Source organism: Ailuropoda melanoleuca, chromosome 4, assembly GCF_002007445.2.
Source record: "Ailuropoda melanoleuca isolate Jingjing chromosome 4, ASM200744v2, whole genome shotgun sequence".
Lineage (NCBI taxonomy): Eukaryota > Metazoa > Chordata > Mammalia > Carnivora > Ursidae > Ailuropoda > Ailuropoda melanoleuca.
The window spans coordinates 93,008,705-93,014,852 of record NC_048221.1 but is presented as its reverse complement, the minus strand read 5'-3'; positions in this window follow the sequence as shown (position 1 = coordinate 93,014,852).

Here is a 6,148-nt window from a genome sequence, read left to right as displayed (position 1 = left end):
TTTTTAAGATTTTATTTATTTATGTGACAGAGAGACAGCCAGTGAGAGAGGAAACACAGCAGGGGAGAGGGAGAGGAAGAAGCAGGCTCCCAGCCGAGGAGTCCGATGTGGGACTTGATCCCAGAACGCCGGGATCACGCCCTGAGCCGAAGGCAGGCGCTTAACGACTGCGCTACCCAGGCGCCCCCAAGACAAAATCTTTTTTGTAGGGGGTTCCATTTTTTCCTATCACTGCATTTTGACTGTTGTGTTTAGAACCTACCTTCTGTTTACCTTCAAAACAACACATTTTAATTTAGGAGCCTTAATAAAACATATATGAATGTGTCTCAGTTGAATAGGATGTTATATTATGGCCTCTGAAGTTGGAAGTGGCTGAAGTTCTGATAGTAATTCAACTAAAAAAAGGAAAAAGACATCCGACAAGGATTACTAGGCTAGGAATAGGGATTAAGTACAGTTTTACTAATATAAGGTAAATGAGATTCCTAGCTCCTTATCCTTGTTCAGCTCTAGGATTTGGAGGATCCTTATATGGAAAAAATAAGAGTAACTTATCTTATGAACATCTTTCTTTTGAAAGAAAAGACAGATGCTGCCATTTGAGGGTCCCCACCAAGAAGCCAGCTGGCCACAGCCCCCTACAGTGGAGAATGCCAATCAGCAAGCCCTGCCCATGTACACAAGTCTTCCAAACAGGTGTTCAGTGCTTCACTTTTAAAAAAAGACAGCTAAAGATCACCAGAAATTGGGCATCTGGATGGCTCAGTTAAGTGTATGCTGGTTCAGTCAGTTAAGTGTATGCCTTTGGCTCGGGTCGTGATCCCAGGGTCCTGGGATTGAGCCCCTCATTGGGCTCCTTGCTTAGCAGAAAGCCTGCTTCTCCCTCTGCCCCTCCCTCTGCTCATGCTTTCTCTCTCTCTCCCCTACCCTCTCTCAAATAAATAAATAAAATCTTTTTTTAAAAAATCACCAGAAATTGAGGAAAACTTTGTGAAAGATCTAAACAAAAAGCAATTCTCAAGAATCAAAAAAAACCTTCTAAGAACTGTAATAGCCTCAGATAATAAGAAGGTACTCTGAGAAATTAGAACAGGATACTAATAAAATGTTAGAAGAAATTAAAATATGAATACATTTAGTGAAATATAAAAGACAAGGAAATGTTCTAGAACAGAAATTAAAAGTGGAGGGGGAAAATAAATAGGAATCAATTCAGGAGGTTTAAATACAACCAATAGGAGTTCCAGGAAGAGAACTGAGAAAATAAAGCAGTGGTTGAAATTTATTAGAAAATAAAATTTCCTTGATAAAATTATGAGTCTCAAGATTGAAAAAAGGCTATTATTAAATTAGCACAATAAATATGAAAGACCCATAGGAAGGCACATTACCGTGAAATTTTAGGACATCAGACATAGAATAAAATTTACCAGAAAGCAAAAGAATTGAGAATACTCAACAACACTAGAAACTAGAGAATCTTGGGGTAGTGTCTTCAAAAGTTTGAATTATATATCCAATGATATTTTATACACACATATGCACCCTCACGGGTGATCATAGAATAAAGACATTTTTGGACGTGCAACTTAAAAGATTCTCTTCATTGGTTCTCAGTTACTGGATAAGCTCCATAAAAATGAGAGCAAATAAAAAAATGTGTCTAGAAATGGGACCCAGCATGGGAGTCCTGGATAACAGCCGTGAAGCAACTTGGCAGCCAGTCTAGATTGATGGGCAGAGGGCTCAACTTGATCATCTGACAGGTTGGGTTATGTAGATAATTACAGAATGAGCCATTTTACGGGAGGGTGGAGGATATAAGAAGACTCCAATGTCGGAAGAAAATCGGGCAAGCGAGAAAAGGCAATTGTTGGGAAAAACAACCTACCAAAAGGGAAACATTCCCTTCCTGGGCCAAGTACGTGTACTAAGATACTTAAAAAGTTTTCCTGAATTACATTCATAAATATTTGTAGTATTCCACTGCTTAGAATATTGTTGGATTTCCTCTGCTTATCTGTTTCAGTCATTTGTTCTTAGTTCTTTTTATCTTTTTGTTTGCTTTTCTCATTTCTAATCTTTGTTTTTAACATGCTTCCTGTGGTTTCCAGACTCACTTGTGCTCCTTTTAATTTAGTCATTTTTTAAATAATTTATTTAGTCACTTACAGTATATCCTTAGTTTTTGATGTAATGTTCCATGATTCATTATTTGTGTATAACGCCCAGTGCACCATGCAATATGTGCCCTCCTTAATACCCATCACTGGCCTATCCCAGTCCCCTACCTGCTCCCCTCTGAAGCCCTCCGTCTGTTTCCCAGAGTCCGTAGTCTCATGGTTCATTCTCCCTTCTGTTTACCCCCCCTTCATTCTTCCCTTCCTTCTCCTACCGATCTTCCTGCTATTTCTTATGTTCCATAAATGAGTAAAGCCATATGATAATTGTTTTTCTCTGCTGGAGGAGATTATGCTAAGTGAAATTAGTCTTTTTTTTTTTTTTAAGATTTTTTCATTTTAGACAGAGATCCAGAGAGAATGAATGAGGGGAGGGGCAGGAGGAGACAGAATCCACAAGCAGACTCCCTGCTGAGCATGGAGCCTGACGTGCGGCTCCTTCTCACATCCTGAGATGACCTGAGCAGAAACCAGGAGTTGGCTGCTCAACTGACTGAGCCACCCAGGTGCCCCCTAGCCTTAATTTCTGAAGTGGTTTTGTCATTTTCTGTTTCCTAAATTAAAACCAATTTCTGGGGGCGCCTGGGTGGCACAGCGGTTAAGCATCTGCCTTCGGCTCAGGGCGTGATCCCGGCATTATGGGATTGAGCCCCACATCAGGCTCCTCCACTGTGAGCCTGCTTCTTCCTCTCCCACTCCCCCTGCTTGTGTTCCCTCTCTCGCTGGCTGTCTCTATCTCTGTCAAATAAATAAAAATCTTTAAAAAAAAATTTCTGTTTTACTTCAGGGATCTATCTTCCTTGAGTTCTTGTTTGTTTGTTTTTAATTCCAGTAGAGTTAGCATACAGCGTTTTATTACTTTCAGATGTGCAATATAGTGATTCCGCAGTTCTGTGCATTACTCAGTGTTCATAAGATAAGCTACTCTTAATCCATCTCACCTATTTCACCCATCAACCCACCCACCTCCCCTCTGGCAACCATCAGTTTGCTCTCTGTAGTTAAGAGTTTGGTTTTTTGGTGTCTCTTTTTTTCTTTGTTTTGTTTCTTAAATTTCACATGTAAGTGAAATCACATATGGTGACATACAGTCAAATCATCTGTCTCTGATTTATTTCACTTAGTATTATATTGCAGATCCACCCATATTGCTCCAAGGGGCAATATTTTATTCTTTTTAATGACTGAGTAATGGTGTGTGTGTGTGTGTGTGTGTGTGTGTGTGTGTGTGTGTGTGTTTGTAAACCCCTCATCTTTATCCATTCATCTACCGATGGGCACTTGGGCTGCTGCCATAATTTGGCTATTGTAGGTAATGCTGCAGTAAACCTAGGAGGGCTTATCTATTTTTTGAACTAATGTTTCTGTATTCTTTGGGAAAATACTTAGTAGTAGGATTACTGGATCATATGGTAATTCTATTTTTAATTTTTTTTAAAGATTTTATTTATTTGACAGAGCCAGTGAGAGAGGTAACACAAGCAAGGGGAGTGTGAGAGGGAGAAGCAGGCTTCCCCCCCCCCCGAACAGGGAGCCCGATGCGGGGCTTGATCCCAGGACTCTGGGATCATGACCTGAGCCGAAGGCAGACGCTCGATGGCTGAGCCACTCAGGCGCCTCTATTTGTAATTTTTTGAGGAAACTCCATATTGTTTTCCACAGTGGCTGCACCAGTTTGCATTCCCATCAGCACCTCATGAGGATTCCTTTTTCTCCACTTTCTCACCAACAGTTACTTGCTGTGTTTTTTATTTTTGCCATCCTGACGTGTGTGAGGAATTCTTGTATTTCATAGCTGCATTTGCTTCATTAGTTTTGTTTAATTCACATTAGAATGTTGGTGTATTATTCGTAGCTGCTTTGTGGGAACATTTTTCTTGTGTGTTTTCTCCAGCAAAACTCTAGGTAAGTTTTTCTATTTCATATTTTTAATTAGAATGTCTGCACAAGTATGTGTTTATTCCTTTCTATTTACTTGTATTTGAAACCATTAGGAGAATGAAGGAGAGGAAACCCGTCCAGTTTTCTCACCTCCCTCCTCTGGCCACAGTGAATTCTCTCTCTTGGGATGTGACTTTTTTTTTTTTCCCAAGATTTAATTTATTTGAGAGAAAGAGCAGGAGCAGGGGGAGCGGGAGAGGGAGAAGCAGGCTCCTTACTGAGCAGGGGATCCGATGCAGGGCTCGATTCCAGGACCCTGGCATCATGACCTGAGCCAAAGGCAGTTGCTTAACTGACTGAGCCACCCAGGTGTCCCCAGGATGTGACCTTGCCCAGAAGTTCTGTGCAGGCTTTCAGCTCCCTGGGTTCCTTCATCTGCTACATTTAGAGACCTGATTCCTGCCTTTCAAGGAGATCCCCTAACTTGCTTTCTGAAAGACCTGTAGACCCCCAGGCACTTCACACATCTTACTTCCCTGCTGCTGCCAGCACTCACACACTTGTTCAGTCCTCACGCAGGTTCCACGCAGTGTGGCTCTTCTCAGAGTGAATATTAGCAGGGTGAGATCTGCCACCACCAGCCCACTCATCCCATTCTTCCCACACTGCATTCTATTGGCCTCCCATCCAGTACTGCTCAATGTGGAATTGGTAAAGTTTTCTCTGCCTCCTTAGTGTCACCTAATACAGCGTTTGTGGGGTCAGTGGTCATATTTTCCTTTGCTATGGTTTCTAGGAGGGGTGAAAAGATCCAGAACCAGGCTGCTAACATGTTTCTACAGAATCAGAAGCCCAAGAGAATCTTTTTTTTTTTAACAGATTCTTTTTTTTTTTTTTTAAGATTTTATTTATTTATTTGACAGAGATAGAGACAGCCAGCGAGAGAGGGAACACAAGCAGGGGGAGTGGGAGAGGAAGAAGCAGGCTCATAGCGGAGGAGCCTGATGTGGGGCTCGATCCCATAACGCTGGGATCACGCCCTGAGCCGAAGGCAGACGCTTAACTGCTGTGCCACCCAGGCGCCCCAGAAGCCCAAAAGAGTCTTTAAAAGAAGTAATCCAATTGGGACACACACACCCCCTCCACCCCCGCTTGAAAGTCTTTGCTTCAAATTGCATTTAAGATGTAATCTAAAATCTTTAATAAGGGGGGTGCCTGGCTGGCTCAGTGGGTAGAGCATGAGACTCTTGATCTTGGAGTTGTGAGTTCAAGCCCCAGGTTGGGTGTGGAGATTACTTTAAAGTAAAATCTTTAAATAATATGGTCTGTATTGCCTTCTGTGCAATTTTCCAACTTCATAGCAAGCTATTCTCCACTCTCCCATAAGCCCTTCTGCTCCAACTCTAAGTTTCTTGAATAAGTAAACACTTTCGGTCAGGAGACAGAGACCAACACTAAAAATTTGAAAAGGAAATTTTTTTTTAACATTTTTATTTATTTATCTGACAGAGCACAAGCAGGGAGAGCAGCAGAGGGAGAGGGAGAAACAGGCTCCCCGCTGGGCAGGGAGCTCGGACACCGGGCTGGATCCCAGGATCCTGGGATCATGACCTGAGCTGAAGGCAGAAGCTTAACTGACTGAGCCACCCAGGTGCCCCAAAAAGGAAATTTTAATATAAATAGTTGCTAAATAGTAAGAGGTGGTTAACTACTAAAAGGGGTAAAACAAGGACTGTTAGTTAAAGGGATCTGGAAGTCACAGGTGAAAATAAAAGCAGCTACTACTTACAAAACAGTGGACAATGAAGGAACTAGGGGTTTAGGAAAGCCCTGAGATTCTGACCTCTTCCGAGGGGACTTGGTTACCACAGCACGTGCAGCCTGGTGAAGAAACATGCCAGAGGGCATGGGCCATAGCTGTCCATAGAAGTCATCTGTTGCCAGAGAACATGAACAGGCTCTGTAGCAGTGGTCCACCAGGTGGGGAAACAGCTGGTATCGCCAGATTTAGCAAATACAAGCAGTCCGAAATAATGCATGGAGCATACTTAACACTAAAAATTATTTTTTGTTTAATTGGTATT